General features: G+C 41.2%; 1 protein-coding gene across 1 annotated transcript in view; it reads right to left on the reverse strand.

Annotated features, from left to right (window-relative positions):
* AIG1 (androgen induced 1) overlaps positions 1 to 19075 on the reverse strand; it is a 227381-nt gene that overhangs the window by 145737 nt on the left and 62569 nt on the right.

A 19075-nucleotide genomic window follows, 5' to 3' on the forward strand; every position in this document is an offset into this window, starting at 1 on the left:
ATGGCATCTCTGCAAGAAGCAGGATGTGGGCATGTGAGGTAAACAAGACAGGATCTGTGGTAACCAGCCCGAATGGACCTCTCCTGCTCACCTGATGAAGACCAAGCTTTCTGTCACCATACGACAGGGCTGTGATCAATATGAGTCAAAGAGAGAGAAATGAGTCAGACCCAGAAAGAAACCATTCTCCAGGGGAGGGCGGTGGTGGGAAACAGACAGAAATTCAAGCTGCCCTCACTCAGTTCCTTAGCCTGTCTCTAGTTCTAGCCTTTCACAAATAGCTGGCTCAGAAAGAACAAACCGATTTAAGGATGAGTAATCATTAAAAAAGAAATAGCATGGAATGTATTCATTACATTACCACGAAAAAAGAGATACCACAAAAAAGAGAGCGAGATAAAGCTGAATATGACCAAAAGGGCGGGGGGGTAACTGAACAATACAAACCAGAAAATGTATTAATTAACTTATGATCAAATAATTCTCCATTAAAGAAAAGCAGTCAGAGATGAAAAATTGAGACTTAAAGAAGAGAAGATAGAGCGAGAGAAGAGGATAAAAGTGAATGGGTAGAATTTTGGCAAGAAATAAAGTATAAAAAATAAAACCACATAAAACTGAAAGTCGCATTATAAGCAGTGAAAGGAAAAACTGCCTTTGGTATAGACAATGGGGGTTTAGCTCTCCTCAGTCCTGTGGACTAGGTACACTGAGAAACCTTCCTGCTGTGAAACACTAGGTGCTAAATAAATTACGACAAATATACTTTCAAATGTATTGCTGAGCGGACAAGAAAGGAAGGGAAATCACTAGGAGCCAAGAAAACCATACAGACAAAAAAGAACAAGGAAAAAAACCAGAACAGTAGCAAACACAGAAACTGGGACTGCCCTGGAGGCAAATGCTAACACCAGAATCTGAGTGTTCTGTGAACTGTGGCCACTGAGATGAATGACAATGGCCTTGGGCCCATGCAAATCTATGGACTGGGTCCTGAACCTGAGGGGCCTGGCCCACCTTCAAAGAAAGGGTAGGCTAGAGGAAGCACCCTTCATCTGGTTAAATCAATTGCTTTCTATTCCTAACTGCTAAGATTGTTTTAATCAAAAAGGTTTCATTTCATTGATTTTGTTCTGCACTGAGATCATCCTTTTTCCTCCTTTATCTTTGTATTCATGAAAGCTACGTGTGGTAATTAGGCAAGTTTTGCAAAGTCAGAAAATAAATTTTATACTTATATCAATTAACTGTAGTGGATATTGTAGTACTTACCCCAGATTCCCTCTTCAGGGTCCATGCCTCCATCCTGCAGATGTTGGGAATATCAGTTGCTGGCCACTGTCAGCTGCATCCCTCATTAGAATTGCCCTCAACTGCAAGGAACTGCTTTGCTCAAGGCCATGCCCCTACCCCAGGGACAGTCTAAATCCAATGACTTACGGATGAAAGGATACAAAGACCCAGCGCCTTTGCCTCAATTTAAGGCAACGCTGAAGGGTCATCCCTGCTCTAAGAGCTCCCAGGATGCCCGTTACAGCTGCAGGGTGGGTCATCTTCTCCCTCTACCCAGTGCTGTCTTCCTCACTTCCTAACAGGTATATCTCCCAAGAGCCCCCTCCTGCACGCACTCTCCATCTCAGAGCTGTTCACAGGGACCCCAATCCAAGACCATGCCATTCATGTAAAAGTGCAAGAGACAGATATTTTTAAATATGAAAACGTTTGTTGTAAATCAATCACCATAAAGAATTGTACAAAAATTAGTTGCAATCTCACCCTGCAGTAGTGAGTCATTGCCAAAAGGACAGGTATATCCTTCAAGATTTTTTTCCACGCAGTTAAAATGCATTCCATACGGTATTTTACAAAATTAGGTCATACTATACCTAGTCTTCTGCAATTTTTTAATTTAAAAATATTTTAAAAAGATACCCCATTTTTCTGAAGCACTTCATAGTACCCCACTGTATGCTACACACCATCATTTACTTAAGCACTCATTAATGAATACCTACATTCGTTCCAATTATTACAATTTCCAATAACGTTGCAATGGACATGTTATGTTAATGGTTTTTGCACCTATATGAGAACCTCAGGGGAATAAATGACTATACGTGAAGCTCTTGGATCCGAGATCACCACTGCCTGTCGAGCTGACTTTCACAAAGGCTCCTCTGTCACTCCCCGCTCCCAGCGCCAGCTGCCTTTACCCCAGCTGCAGGCCACCGTGTCCCTGTCCCTGTCCTGGACTGTTGTGGTCGCTTCTTGTTTAGACCCACTGGCTTCAGTGTCCTCTTAACTCTATTTCTACTTTATCTTGGCCTCAGAGTTATAAAATGTTTGTTATAACAACATTCAAGAACTTCCCAGTTTAAAGCTTCCAATGACTCTCCCTTGCTTGCAGAATAAAATCCAAACTCCCTTTGTGATATGGCCCCAAATTCTCTTTGCAGTCCCTTGCCAGCTCCTTTCAGGAACCCAATCACCACACTATGTGTCGTTTTCCAAACTCACCACACACCTCCAAGTACCCATTCCTTTGTGCTTTTTATAACCATAGCTTAAAACTCATTACAATTTTTTTTTCAAAATCCAAGCTCAATCAGTGTTACTCTCATTGTGCAGTTGTTTCCTCCCCTCCCCCACCCCAGTCTCTTATCCGGAGTAATTATTTCCTTCCCTGACCCATCACAGGTTTCTGCTTGTAACAGTAGCCCATTTAGCTGTGACTCTTACAAGCCTTCTAACCTGCTGGCCCCTCTAAGCTGCTGGAGGGCTCCTTCCACCCCAAGTCCCCCTCATGTGCTGCTCTCTTTGCCTGGAATGCCTTCTACCAGCCCTCCCAGCTCATCCTTACCATAGAGATGGTTCAGAAATGTCATAACCTCCAAGAAGCCTCCCCTGAGTTGCCCGAGACTCAGGCCCCCTTTCCCTGCATGTGCTCTCAAAGCATATTATGCTTTTCCTTTCTAACACTGAGTGTAATTAGGATTAGATAACTGATGGTGTAATTAATAGTTTCTCTTTCCAGTCGAATGGAAGGTCCATGAAGGCAAGGATCCGACTGTTCCCTCTCTGTTGTGTCATCACATCTCTCTTGGTGCTTCATAATTTTCTTAACTCTTTATTTTGAAATAATCTAAGACTTACAAGAAGTTGAAAAATAATACAGAGAGTTCCTGTGTACCCTTCACCCAGCTCTCCCCAATGATAACATCTCACATAACTGGCATTGGTATAATACTATTAACTAAACTACAGATCTTCTTCCAGTTTTTACATGCATTCTTTTTTAGAGGGTGTTATTGCACTATAAAAATTTACCATGTGTATACATTTATGCAACCTCTACCACAATCAGGATTCAGAAGAGTCCCATCCCCATAAAGACACTCCCCAATGTTATTCCTTTAGAATCACACCCTCCGCCCAATCTTAACCCCTGGCAATCATGGATCTGTTCTCCATCACTACATTTCGTCATTTCTAGAATATTATATGAATGTAATCTTTCCTAGTACTTTATGAAGGATGGTTTACATCTATTTAGTTTCAACTATATATGGGCCAGAGGCTTCATGAGTAAGATCTTATTTAAGAATCACAACTACCTTGAGATAGCTACTATTATTTTTCTACTTTTATAGATGAAGAAACTTAGCTTTAGAAAACTTAACTTTCCCAGAGTCAAAAAGTTAATAAGCTGGCCAGAATGTGAGGCCAGACAGTGGGAACCCAGAGCCATTGCTATTAACCTCCTTAAACACTTTTTGCACATAGTTCATACTCTTGAAGGAATTATAATTGAATGAATGAATAATTCAGTGCTATAAAGGAAAAACTCAGGTTTTTCCTTCCTGAGTAGGAGAAAAATCCAGTTCTCCCCTACTATGTCTTTCTTTCCTGTGTGTCTCTTTACCTTCACCAAGAACACTCCACTTCTGACACGTCTGGTCACCAACTGTGTGGAGGCTATTTTCCCCCCCAACCAATTCTCTGACACCAGCTGGGTGTCCTACAGTTTAACTCAGTTCATATACTACTGTCTGGAGATAGCAGCAGATCCCACAGGTTATGGGCTCAGTCCCATGAGCCTGGGCCCCTCCACCCTTCAAAGGCCAGCCACAGGCCCGGGTTGTCACCTGTGCTTCTGGCTTGACTGGCCGTAGATCGAGGGTCCAACAATCCTCATCTTGGGTTCGATTAACTTGCTAGAGCGGCTCACACAACTCAGGGAAACACTTACTTACATTTACTGCTTTACTATAAAGGATATGATAAAGGATACATATAAACATCCAGATGGAAGAGATGCATAGGGCAGGTATGTGGGAAGCGGTGTGGAGCTTCAGTGCCCTGTCTGGGTTCACCACTCTCCCTCCACGTCTTCACCAACCCAGAAGCCCCCGACCACCATATTATTGGCAGTTTTGGAAGCTTCATCATGTACACATAATTGATCATTTACTCCATTTTCAGCCTTTCTCCCTGCTCAAGAGAATAGAGGGTGGGACTGAAAATTCCAAGCTTCTATCATGCCTTGGTCTTTCTGGTGACCAGCCCCTATCCAGGAGCACACCCAGAGTCACCTCATTAGAACAAAAGACATTCCTGGTGCTCTTTTGACTTAGGAATTTACAAAGGTTTCAGGAGCCCTGTGTCAGTTACGGGGTCAACGACTAAATATTAGAACAAGAGATGCTAGTAGTGTTCTTATCACTTAGGAAATTACAAGGGTTTTAGGAGCTCTGTGCCAGGAACTGTGGGCAGAGACCCATATATATATTTCTATTATCTCACAGATGCCAAAGACTATTTCATTTCTCAGTTCTCTAGGAAGGCCTGCATAGAGCAGGGGCTCAATGAATGTTTGGTGAGTAAATACTTTTGATTAATCATTCTAGAAAAAGGAAAAGGAAAATGGTCAGAGATGGAGAAAAATCACCAAAAATCATGGATCTAACATGACATACATGTAAAACCACAGGACAGTAGCATGAAACACAGAACAAGGTGGAAGCATCATTCTTGCCTTCATTAGTAAAAAGTGTATTCATAGAATCGCAAGCGCCTCAGCAAGGATGATTTGACCAGGTACATCTTCCCTCTGGCAAATTCGCGTCCGCAGGACAGAGACGCAGTGCCGATGTAGAACATGTGCTGGTCCTAACTGACACTAGGGGCTTGTCCTGCTCCGCAGAGCCATGCCCCCTTCCTTACTCAAAGTTCAGTTAGCAGGATCCTCTCTTATTTTCATGTCATCTTTGAGATGCAAGCTTTTCCCCACAATACCAGCTTGTGGGGCTGGAGCCCTACGACCTGGAGTCTCCAGACTATTTGCCCAGGGTCATGTCCAGGGTCATCCCTGTGCCTACAGGCTGAAACCACACCAATCACGTGGTTCCCCCGATTCTGGCTCTTTCCAGCGTTTCATGGCACCTCCGCCTGGCCTGTTCCACCACTGACTGAAACATGAAACTAATGGCCTTTATTAAAGATTGCTTTTCTTTCCCACCAACAGAACCCAAATTGCCTGGGGTTGGCTTCTAATGGTGGCAGTCTTCTTTTGTGAAGAGTGATATTTGAAGGCTTATTACACTGTGCTGAGAGCGTCCCACAGGCGGTGGACCTGGTTAGGAAAGTGGTGTGCATTGTGAGAGGGTAGGGCGTGGAAAAGAGGGGGCCCTGAGGGCGGAAACTCTGTTTATTCCGCTTTTTGGTCATCCGCCAAACTACAGAAACAGGGACAAAACACAAATGGCCTTATAATTGTGAAATCAAATCAGAAGTTAAAAATCTTCCCATAAAGAGTGCAAGACAGACACAGATTGATCACTACCGGTCTGTCTCCAGGCTCATGCTCTTTTGACAATATCTGGTTACCTTACGCCTCACACTGGTGAGATGACCCCATAAGGTGTGTCATTTTAGCATTCTAATAACTGACTCTCCTTTATGGGTTCAAAGTTTTAAATTAACCCATTTTATTTATTTATTTTTTTTATTGAGGTATAGTTGTTTTACAATGTTGTGTTAGTTTCTACTGTACAGTGAAGTGAATCAGCCATATGTATACACACATCCCCTCTTTTTTGGATTTCCTTCCCATTTAGGTCACCACAGAGCATTGAGTAGAGTTCCCTGAACTATACAGTAGGTTCTCCTTAGTTATTTATTGTATACATATTAGTGTATAAATGGATCCATTTTAAACTGAATTCTGCACCCAAATAAATTGATCAAGGCTTCTCTCACTCTCTGTCAAGTGACATAAATAGAATAATTAAACACATCCAGAAACCTCACACAAGACTATCTTATTATGTTAGAAAACCACCGCCAGTCAATTAGCATTGATAGAAGTTTCTTTTTCGAAAAACGATTTGGATGTTTTGTCATCATAAAATCACTGAATAATCCAACTCTTGCTGTCTCTTTCCCTCTCTTTTTAATAAAAGGGGACTATAGTTATTTAATATGATTACATTAAAATGAATATTCACAGGGTAGCTATAAGTACATAAGAGAGACATCCAGCTAACCACAACTTGAATTTAAAGTTCCACCAGAGAATAAAGAAAAATCTAATGTAATCTAATCTAATAAAAAGTTAATTAAGTAAGTAATTAGATCATTCTTTCATAGAAGCATCCTATGTTAGGTGGCTATGTGTCAATGATTGCCTATATTCAGTGTCTTGGGTGTAGTATCAGAATGGCTTGACAGGAATACTACAGTAACAGTGGAAGACGAAGCCTGAACAAATGAATTAGAGCCACCCAAGAAGGATATGTTAACAGGAGAAAACTGGTCATCACAGTGGTTAGGCTTATTGGTATTAAAGAACACGAACGTGTCTCCAGTTTTGTATAGAGCAGGGGGTCCCCTGGCCACCCAAGGTAGCATTATAGTCTACCTAGCAAGTCAATCCTTAGGATGCAAAAGAATGGATCAGACCATAGTAATCTGACTACCTGCCACTATTATCATCCAGTTACCACCCCCCAACCCTGTGCCTTGCTTTTGAGTTCCCCCAGGATTCTTCTGGCTATCCTTTGTCTTCTTCAAAGTTGTTCTGCCTCTAGGAAGAGCTTACAGAGACTCCAGTTGCCCTGACCATTTTTTTTGTAATTATAAATTAATTATCTTTCTGAGCTATACTTCAGTCTATAATCACTTAGCATGAGTTCATTTACTGAGAGAAGAATTCCTGTAAAAAAGACTCACAAAACTGAATGTCTGGGTCTTTGGTCCCAGGCTTTAATGGCATTTGAGTACTGTCCCAGCTGGGACACCCACAAATGGCCACCTCACTGCCTTTGAATTGCTATGGAGATAAGAGAGGAAGGAGGTTAAGGTTTTCTGTGTTTTGTTAATTTTTAGATTATGTGCATAAACAAACTAGGAAAACGTGTAGTCAGTTCTAGCCATAGTTTGCAATGGGAAAAGACCTTTTGGAGAGGTTGGTGTGTTTGTTTTTTAGTATCATATCAACAACACACCAGTGTTCCTTCTTTTTCCCTCTATGAACAATTTACCCTTTAAATTTAGACAATCTCTAAATAAGACATTTGCAAATGAGAACACATGTGCGGTTTTCCTATTACAAAAGTAACAAACGCTTATTGTAGAAATTTGTGTGGATTTTTGTTTTTGCCTTTATATCATTCTATGATGATCTATGCTGTATAAATAAAGTGGAAGGAGTCAAAAAGCAAATCGTCATCTTTGGAACCAAAATGGCTCAAAGATGCACACGTGCAGCCTGAGTGTCAGCAATCGGTCTGCCTGACAGCACTTCAGGAGTTTTTTTCCTTGGCATTTGGTCTACCTGAACTCTCTGTCATCTGTTTAGGCCCCCTCTAGAACTGCTGACCAATTACAGATTTTTTTTTTTTTTTTTGGTTCAAGAACCCTTCTCGTCAATTAAGAGCCAGGAGGTTACGCTAAACTAATTACTTTGAGGATCAGCATCTCAGGAAGGTGCCAAGATTGGGAAGAAACATCTGTTTTTAAGCTGTGCTAACAGAGCAAGGAGACCCAAAGAAAATCTACTTTGTATGGATGATCCCCACCACCCCCAGAGCTTGCTTGCTTTCTCCTCCCTTACTCCATTTTTGCTTGAGACTCTTCAAGCACAGAGCAACAGATATTTCTGACTGGGTCCGATACGACAGGCATTACTCTCTAGATAGGACTGAGCAAAGCAAGAAGCGGCTCTGATGGCCAGCATGGCAGCAGCTTCCCCTCCTCGGTGCCCCAGTCCTCTATGTTGGCATCACAGTCTGTAGGGATGACTGAGCTTCCTATTGCCTACTGCCTCTTGTTTTTATAAGATCCCCTAATAGAGTGAGTGAAACCGTGTGAGAGCATTTCACACAGTACCTGGTGTATAGCACTCAATAAACGTTAACTGAATTTGCCAGAAGGTCTATCGAAGGTTTCTCCCCATTTTCCTGGCTTGCCTCATTTTTCAAGATAAAGTACATAAGCAAGTGCCTCTGTGTATCCCGCAGTGTAATATAGAAGACACATCAAATAGGCAAGATTATTTACAGGTGGCATTTGCTGAACGATGCTGAGGCCCAGGAGGCTGGGCCACTTTGATTAACTGATGTACCTAAGACCACCTCAAATCCTTGTCGAAAATAGGAGGCGGGGGGGGGGGGATAAATTATACATTTTAAAAGAAAAGCGAATTTGACAGAAAACTCTCTCTTGATAAAGCAGAACAAAATGGCTCTTAAGAATTCTTAGTAAGGTATTTCACTGGGTAGGCACAGCTGATTTGTTAGGATACCCATGCAGAATGTACTGGATCATCTCTTGCCAAAAATATTCTTTTGCAACTGTGTAGCTCTGAACTATGCCTTCTTAGAAACCCAGAGATGATTTACAGATGATACTAGATACATTCAGTATCCATTTTTAAAAAACGTAGCTAATTCTACTGATAATACCTTATTTTCACATATTAAAAACCAGTATATTGGGTAAAATCCGTGGTGGCTTAAATCTGTATCCAATTGTTGAAACAAGAAGACAAGGCAGGAAGATGTTCTCTCCTTGCCAAAATTCGTACTTTGTAAACTGGCCTGTAAAACCGTATGAAACCACTGGCTCTATGGTGCCAATGAAATAATGTATCACAGAGAAACAATAATAAGCACAAATGAACAGGCTTTGGTTAAACAGCCTCAAGGAAAAAGATAAACAGTGACTTTTGAGCCAGATTCTGCATAAGCCCCTTTCTCATTTTTGATGCATTGTCCTAAATGAGAAATTGTGGTCAGCTTGGAGTTCACGTACATAGCTGGAAGTGTCTATCAGCTGAATGATGAAAAGCAAAGCTGGGTTTGGTTTGTCAAAAAGTTTAGAGTACTTGCAAAGAGCAAGCACTCCATTATCAGAATGATTGGGTTCAAGTCCAGGTCGCACCGTTTCCTAGCTGTGGACCTCAGGCAAGGGACCTGTAAAATGGGAGCCCTGTCTGTCTAGCTGTACAACAGAAGCATCTTCTGTGAAGTGGGAATGATGGACATTCCTACCTTTGGGGGCTCTGAGGATTAAATAAACAATCAGAGTACAGCCCTTGGTGCAGTGTCTGACCCCCAGCAGCATGTAGTAGGAGCGAGCTCTCATTCATAGACTTTTCAGGCTCTTGAGATGCTGGTGGGTTTTGCCACTATGGGAAGGGAGACGGCAAGAAGTTTCAGAAGGTGACAGCAAATGCCTCTGCGTATGTAGTATCTTCTTTAGGACTCTAAAGTAATTTGGGAGGGAAGGGGGTATAGGTAGAATTTCTGAATAGTCAGACAATAATGTTACCATATCAGTGAATGTAGGGGCTGTTTTCCCTTGTTGACTCTGCTCATTTTGACAGCAAACCCCTGGGCTCCTATGTATTATTTTCTAGGCATGGGGGCGCTGAGGCTCTTTCTGTTTTGTTATTTGTGTTTGTATGAAGGCAGCCATTCTAATTTTGTAGTTGGTTGTTAAGGTAAAGAAAGGGGAGGGGCTCTCCTTAGGATTAAGCGGGGTGAGGTGATAAAAATGGGCAGAGAAAACTCCTCTCCATTCACGCCTTCCAACCTTGGCACACCACTAATTTATGCTTAGGATTCTTTCCTACTTCACATCCCTCCCCAGTTTCCCCTTGGTGAATAATGAACAAAGTGGTAGGGAACTCAGAGAAGCATAGAAGCAGATTGGGACAGAAGGGCTCCTCTGGTTCCCTCTGAGACACAGCTCCCTTCATTTTCCTTATGTTGCACCAAACTTTGGCCACCACTGCCCAAACTGCTGGCATATGTTTGTTCCCTTGTGTAAATGAAGCACAGACCTAACCTACAGGCTAAAGGGACGTTCTGAAGAGGGAAACTTCTTGGAAAAGTTTCTTCACAGGCACTTAGGAGACAGTGGGCAGGGCAACAGGGCCACCTGTGAACTGTGGCTGCACACGTTCTCTCCCCTCACCATCCCTCATCTTCCCGTCTTCTCTCCTTCCCGCCTTCCTGCCTGTGTCTCTGGGAAAACGTCCCCCAAAGCCAGAATCATGCCTCAACTTCTGTTCCTAGGAGAGTTACAAGAAGGCATGATGAATGAAAGTCCTATCCAAGACTGGCTCTTTGTGGTAAAATAAACAAATCATTAGCATGGTAATCGCACAACAAAAAGTTAATACATTCTGTGTAGGTGGAAATTCCACTAGCTCCTTCCTTGGGGGGAAATATTCCTTTTGATATCGGCTGCTTTAACACAGCACATTTTGATCCAGCTAAAACAGGTAAGAGTTACCTCAAAATGCTCACAGGGGCTGTAGTAATTTCAGGAACACCCATACAGCAAATTGTTATTTATTTTTCTATGAAGAAGGAGACGCTTGTGGTAGAAGGATGGGGTGGGGCAAAGGTAAGAGAGAAAGAGAGACAGAAACAGAAGTAGAGAGATAGGGAGGGAAGGAAACATGCAGAGAAGGAAGACGAAAAATGAAAGTGTTCCTCTTTTCTTTCCTTTTCTTTTTTTTTTTTTAAATCAACAACTAATACTGCATCTTGTTCTTGGTCCCCCAAACAAGGGCATACAAAAGGTCCTGGTTTCTTGGGGGGGGGGTCACTTTTTTTTTTTTTAATAAATTTATTTATTTATGGCTGTGTTGGGTCTTCGTTGCTGCGTGTGGGCTTTCTCTAGTTGCGGCAAGCGGGGGCTACTCTTCATTATGGTGCGCGAGCTTCTCACCGTGGTGGCTTCTCTTGTTGCGGAGCACAGGCTCTAGGCACGTGGGCTTCAGTAGTTGTGGCTCGTGGGCTCAGTAGTTGTGGCTCATGGGCTTAGTTCTCTGTGGCATGTGGGATCTTCCCGGACCAGGGCTCGAACCCGTGTCCCCTGCATTGGCAGTGGATTCTACTACTGTACCACCAGAGAAGTCTTGGGGGTTCATATTTTTGAGAACAAGAATCATACACATTATTAATGTTATTGAATTAACATTAATTATGTTAATTGTTAATAGACTTAATTAACAAGTCTACTTTTTTCTCCATTACATATTTCAAATACATATCTTACTTATGGATATAAATATGGGAAGAAGATATCTTCATTTTCTGAATATATTTGTGGCCTTTTCGCCTAGAGAGAGTGGGAACTCTGTGAGATGGTATACAGAACACGATAATTCTCTACGATTTCTAGGGGACTATTATTAAAGGCAGATTTTTACTCACTGAACCCGGTTGCTGGACTAAAGCAGGGCTACCTCTGACAAATTTCATATGGAGTTTCAGAACATGAACATAAGCCATTTAGTCAGTTGTGTAACATATGTGATTTTCTTTGAGAAGAACTTCTTCAAATGTCAGACTTAGACAGTTGTTCATGATAATACTGCTGAGAATGCACCAAAAAATGGTATTGGCAGAGAATGAATGGAAAAAATCTGCCTTTCTTGGCTAAGATAGAAAATGTCCATGATTAGTCTCATCAGTTTTACAATATCTATTTTTTATATCAACATAAACAATAAATAACCTAAAATTCTATTAGTTTTTATTTACTTTACATTTAATTATTATTCTCAAAATTTGTTACTTATAATATTTCTTGAAACTAGTGATTTTGTTTGGGCAGCAGTGTGCCTAACTCATGAGGAGAAATCATAATTACTTTAAGCCCTCATGGTGAGCTCATTCCCTTTGTCTCCTACTGGCTTTCCCAGCATTCCATGCAGCCACTTCTAGCCATGTGACAGTCAAATGAGATGTATGGGCAAACTGGCTGATGGAGCTTCTGGGAAAGGTTCATTGGTACGATGAAGAGACAAACCCTTAGGGAGAGCTCCCTTAAGAGTGTCTTCCTCTCCATGCCCTGAACATGGGTGCAAAGCATATGATGTTTGGTGGTTTATCAACCCTTTTGAGATTGTAGGTAGCATGTTCAAAGACAAAAAGCCAAGACTCTGGAGACAGAAAAGGGGAAAACAGAAAATGCATAAGCCTCAAATGATAATACTGAGCAATACAACCCGGAAACTACCTGCTTATAGGCTTCTTGTTTTATGAAACATTAAATATCTTTACTGCTTAAGCCACGGTTGGTTGGATAGTCACTCAAAAAATACTGAATTATTTACATGTTGCTTCTGATGCTTGGGTTGTAGCAGTAAATTAGACACACAATCTCCCTAACCTCATAGGGCAGGTGTCGAGTCAGAGAAGACATACAGTAGAAATAAAAGAATAAACATATAATGTGCCAGGTAGCAGTAACAATGAAGGAGAATATAAAGTAAGTTAAGGGCATACAGAATGATGGAGGGAGGCTGATTTATAAAGGTTATTCATGGTAGATTTTCTGAGGTGGAATAATTTGAGTAGAGACTTGAATGAAGCGAAAGAGTGAGCCAGGTGAATATCTGGGGGTGTTCTGTTACTTGCAGCTGAGAGTATCACTAACTTACACATCCAATAAGTTTTTTAGTTATTCTTCAAAACAGAGCTCCGATATCATCATTTCTGGGAAGTCTTCCAGGACCTCCCACTCAGTAAAACCAATCCTTTCCTCCTATGGGCTACTTCTGTACCTGCATATGTTGTTATACTCATCATGTTACCTTTTAATTTACTTGCTGATATGGCTTATAAAGTCACCTTCTCTAAACTGTGAGACCCTGAAGGGCAAGATCAGTTCTTAGTCACCACTATATGGCTCCTAGCACTCAGTACCTGCTATACCTAGTAAGCTCCACGTACCTGCAAATAACTACTGACTTGACTCGAACTTCTGTCCTTTGAATGTTCTGGATATAAATGTGTGGTTTTCACTGTAGAGTGATTAAAAGTAGGCACCTACAGTAAAATTTTTGTCAAAGTGTGGTTATTTTTTGTGTTGAAGATATTTGTCTTGCAAGCTGACTACTCTGAGTTAGCATGAATGTGTACAAATTAAATAGTTCACCAAGGCAGAAAATCTTTGGTTTTCATTTAGGAGAGAAGAATATATAAGATGGTCAAGAAGCAACCTGGTTCTCTATCGGGTACGTCTGTCTAGTCATATTATGCCCTTGGTCTTTTGAAAAGGCGTTCAAAAAGGTGAGTTTAAGACAACTCACCTAGGTTAGGTTATGACAGTCTTCTGAACATTTTTCAGAAGACTGAAAAATGGTATGGGAGGTAAAGGCTCCTTTTGCTAACTGATCTTGAATGAATTCTCATCTCTGAACCTCCCCTTAGGCAACTCAACTCACACTCATTTCAGCGCAGGGGGAAAGCCTATGACTGACTCAACCCCAAATGAACTGGGTTTAACCATAAAATATGACCTAGCAGATATTATATTTTTAACTTCAAAGGTGAAGAGAAAGAAAAAGGGCATTTGAAGAAACTTATAACATCAGTGAAGGCTTAAAGAAAATAGAAAAGAGTTTGATTTTAGGTACCTGTGTGAAAATTTAATAAAGAGAGGATCAGGAGATATTAAGTGTATTAAATCCCAAGTTTCCCCTTAATATCAAAACAGAAAGAAAAGCATTGGCTTTTATTTACAATCTCAAATAGAATCAAATTCCCTTCCTTTGTGTGTTACATTAACAGACATTAATATTAGTAACTAATATTCATTACTAAGTTTGCTTTCCACTTAAGCCAATCTCTTACCTCTAAAAATCGGAAATGAAAATAATGTTTTTTTAAATCGTAGAGGTATGACAATCTAAATTTATATGCATCACAAAATTTTTCTGAAGGATGGCTTAGAGTTAGCTAGTATATCAATAAATGAAGACTTTGAGGAATCTCTTTCTGAAAATAATTGCTAGATACTTTTTCTTTGAGTGTGCATTTGAAACTTCAAACTCCATTTTCCATGTTTCCTAAGGCAGCAGGTACCATACAGTTCCCACCACAAGCAAAAATGAGCTTTAAAGGGTTCTAGACTAGGTTGTTACATGTAAAATCTTCACAAAGTCTTTACCAGAACATGATTATAACACCAGAAAGAGTTAACAAATGGCTTTGAGACTAAACTCAGATGAAAAGCTCAGATTCCAGAAAAGTTCATCGGGGCACATGCTAGTTTGCTCGGGATACCCTGGATCCCATCCTAGGTTAGAACAGATCCAAATTTCCAGGACCTTCTCAGACCCACTGCTTCTTTATTGAGACAGGTACATCCTCGTCTTCACCCATCCATCACGGTTAGCAAAGCAGCCACCCAGCATCTGGTCTAGAGTAACCCAAGTAAGCCCAGGGACAAAGGTGTACTGGAGAGGTGGTGAGGTCTGATTATGTGCATCACGCAAGCTGAGCAGCTGCGGAGGAACGGGAGGCACAGACTCGAATGAATGGAAAATATATAATTGTTCTTCGTCATTAAATGGGCTGCTTGGGATAGCAGTTGGAGACACATTTAGGATTTTTGAAAGAGGCAATTTCATACTCATCATACTCATTGTTTGCTACTCTTTCTCTTTTTTTCTTTTTGGTTGAAAAAGCCTTAGCTTTATTCTCTTAACTAGAAGAGTATCTGCCAGCACAAAAGTCAACAAACTCACGGGAGACAAAAGACATTCTTGGTTTGATTGCTCCTAATAAACTTCAGTGCTTCCAGACCACATAATGTCATAGAATTATTTGTAATGCTTCTTTAAAAGGGGGACAGCGTTCAGAAATGAACTGCACATGGTAAGAAGAGCCTCCCAGGGGTTATCCCTGCAAAAATGAGCTGCAAGGCTTTGGGAGTGGCGGTGGTTTCCGGCCATTAGCGTTACTAATCAAGGCCAGCTTTGCATTGATGGGAATCTACACAAATCAGGATGATACATGCTATGTTCACTCAAGCAACCCTGCCTGATTTCTTCAAGGTTATGCTGAAACAAAGCCTTACCCCAATTATCTTGGATTGGAATGCTTCATTATTTTTATATATACTTGAGAGAGAGACAGAGAGTACATGAAGTAGACACACATCAGGTCCATGGGTCACAAAATCATATTTAGTGCCTCATGCCCACATAAAGCAATTACTGTCAGCTCGTTACTGGAGGAAGCATTAGTGGAGAAAATACAAATCCTAGATAACCTACCAGGTCTTTCTTGCTGCCATAGTTACAGCTGAGGTGAGAGAGAGAGAGACAATGGGAGTGCCAGAAAAGCTCGGGGCTAAGAGGTCTCTTTGGGAAACTTTGAGCAGAGGTGATACATTCAGCTGCCATTCTGCCCTCTTTTTATGCCCATCGCCTTTTTGCCCTGTACCAGGAAGCAAAAATAACATTGCTTTCCCCCCGCAAACTTGTGGTTGACAAACAGAAGGCGTGGAGCTGAGGAAGCCAGAAGAAGATAGCAGAGGAAGTCCTCTGTGAGGTTGGCAGTCACCTGGCAGTCAGAGCCTGGAGGTCTCTGGGGACCGACCACAGGCTTCTAAGTGGAGCCTCTGTACCTTCCTCCTTAGGATGCTTGAGCCACGCCCCAGGCTCTCTGGGCATAGTTTGCCCTTTAGGATCTTGACTGTGTCAACCAACATGGTACAAGCTGTTTAATTACAAATGTTATAACCAATCATTTGCACACATAGGCATTCTTACACTACAGATCCTACAGGTCCTGGGCATTACTACTATTCCTGTCCTTCTGATATAATGAACTCTTTGGGCCAGGCACCTCCCTCCCAGGCCGGGAGCCACAGGAAGAGTAAAGACGACACCACTTCAGGTGATTCCTAATGGCATTGCTTCAGGAAGGGTACATATGTTAACAAGGAAGAAAATCTTAAGTGGTAAAACTACCATGGAATTCCAGACCCTACTGAGCAGCTGGGGGAGATGGAGGAGATACAGAAGTCATAGCAAAGATTAGGGCTCATTGGGAAGGAAAGCTGGGAAATAACCATGGGGAAAGATAGGAAAAAATCATGAAATTGTATGTTTTAATGAAAAAAATATTTTGGATAAAAATGATTATAAAGAACCAAATTCATATCCTCTGTAAATATGACTTCACAATAAAATTAATGGGGTCTAGGAAGAAGGCATTAACAGCTTTTTGCCTCAGAATGAATTTCTGTGCATTAGAGTGAGAAGTCAGGTAAACAGATACAAAATATCAAATGACAGAGTAAGGAACAATGGAAAATGTAAGGAAATTACGGGCCAGGATTCTTCCTAATATTAAAGAGAGAGACAGAAAGAGAAAAAGAGAGGAAGGAGTGGGGAGGAGGCTCCAAAAAGGTCAGGAAAAATAAAAGGCCAGTGACTGTAAAAGGGAAAATGACTCATAATAACAGGGAAAATTATGAAAAACATAAATATTGACTATAAAATACCAGTGGGCAAGAAAAAAATAAGAGTTAAAGAAATCATTGAAACCGCACATCTCTGATTCATTATTTGTTCTTTAAATTCTTCTGTGAGGCTCATCAGTTAGAAGGTACATTATGTAATGCAAATATAATATTATGATTTCTGGCTTAAAAAGGGGGGTGAAATTAAAGGCATTATTACTTCTCTTCCCTCTTCTAAAACACACAGAAAACAACAAAAATTGTGAAGCACAAAGGAAAATATCAGATGTAATCAAACAAACAAGCAAACAAAAAAGGCTCCCATTCTTTTACAAACCATGAAGCATACATACATGGGCTAAACTCAGGAAGGATACTGAAAGCTGACAAGTATCTCAAGTCTCAAGCAGGAGCAAAAAGTTTTCGGCTAAAGTAATGTCATAAATGTCTAAAGGGCATATGCAATGAGCCTTTGGTGAGAGTGGCAAGACATACAACTTAAGCTCACAGAGACACAGTTTGACACCACGTAACAGAAGGGGAGGCAGAGCTAAGAGAAATGGTTAATATTGTATTCCTATTTACCTTTGTATTGTGTTATTATTATATTCCTTCTAGCCAAGGAAGACTTCCAGAGTCAGTGACATGCCTATGGAAATTCCAAGGGAGTAAGGGGACTTCCCTGGTGGTCCAGTGGCTATGACTCCATGCTCCCAATGCAGGGGACCCAGGTTCAATCCCTGGTCAGGGAACTAGATCCCACAGGCTGCAACTAAGAGTTTGCATGCCACAACTAAAAGATCCTGCATGCTGCAACTAAAAAAAAAAAAAAAAAAAAAGAAGAAGAAGAAAAATTCCAAGGGAGTAAGCCAGTAAAAAGTAACAGAAAATATACAGACTTGGATTTTCTAGATAATTCTTTCATGCAGAAAGTTTAGTCTTTACAGTTTATACCAATGGAAATTTTCTCTCAGATGAGTATTCTGATAGAAGGTGTTTGCATTTTATAAGGCAAGTCCAGAGAAGGAAATATCAAATATATTATATAAAGCATTTAACTCTGTTATGTTAAGCAACAGAGTTTGAGAGATTTGGTAGATGGCTTCAATCGGAGCATTTATCTAGGTTTTCAGAGGGTAAGGATGAGGAATGAACAGAGAAGTGTGACCAGATTATACTACTCTCCTTGTGTTGTTGTCAAGAGCTGAGGGTTACTTCATCCAAGAAAACACAATTCAGTACATAGAAAAAGCAATTCAGTGATAGTCTGGGTGTCCACTAACTGGTCTTAGAATAAGCACGTAGAGGTTTCTGCCAGGTATAAATAAGAGTCATTGGAAGGATTTATTTATTTATTTTTTTAAAGTTTTTTTTTTTGGCTGAGTTGGGTCTTTGTTGTTGTGTGCGAGCTTTCTCTAGTTGGAGTGCACGGGCTTCTCATTTTGGTGGCTTCTCTTGTTGTAGAGCATGGGCTCTAGGCACACGGGCTTCAGTAGTTGCAGCATGTGGGCTCAGTAGTTGTGGCACACGGGCCCTAGAGTGCATGGGCTTCAGTAGTTGTGGCACGTGGGCTCAGTAGTTGTGGCTCGCAGGATCCAGAGTGCAGGCTCAGTAGTTGTGGTGTACGGGCTTAGCTGCTCTGCGGTATGTGGGATCTTACCAGACCAGGGATCGAACCCATGTCCCCTGCACTGGCAGGCAGATTCTTAACCACTGAGCTACCAGGGAAGTCCTGGAAGGATTTAAAAAACAACTTTCTGACTCTGCCTACAGAGGACCTTGGACTTGGTACATGGGTTTCTATTTTTCCCAGAAATCAGGTGGCCAATGAAAGTTCTGAATTTGAATTAGATAACACACTCTTAATTGTTCTCACAATTTACAAGCATTCTCTCATCCTTCTCCTGGCTATACACAGGTTAAAATCTATAGAATCTCATGGGGCCCCAGCCCTTTCAAGAAACATGGTTTATGTACAGACAATGGATGATGAACAGATCTGTAAAGGAAGTTAAGCTAAGGAGGGAATCTAACTGAAAACAATGAAAATCAGCGAAGCCAGAACAGACCCAAACATTAAGCAGCATTTACTTAAGTGATATTAGCTAATGGCACCGCTGGGTAAGTGAAGAAGTATGAGCTAATACTGACTTCCTCTCCCAAGTTCAAAAATACCAGAATGGTCACAGACCCACGGAACATACATTTCAAGTTTGGGCTGCTTAAGAAATGGTTATGGGTTGAACTGTGTCCCCCTAAAATTCACACGCCGAAGTCCTAACTCCTAGTGTCTCGGAAT

This window comes from Balaenoptera ricei, chromosome 12, assembly GCF_028023285.1.
Source record: "Balaenoptera ricei isolate mBalRic1 chromosome 12, mBalRic1.hap2, whole genome shotgun sequence".
Lineage (NCBI taxonomy): Eukaryota > Metazoa > Chordata > Mammalia > Artiodactyla > Balaenopteridae > Balaenoptera > Balaenoptera ricei.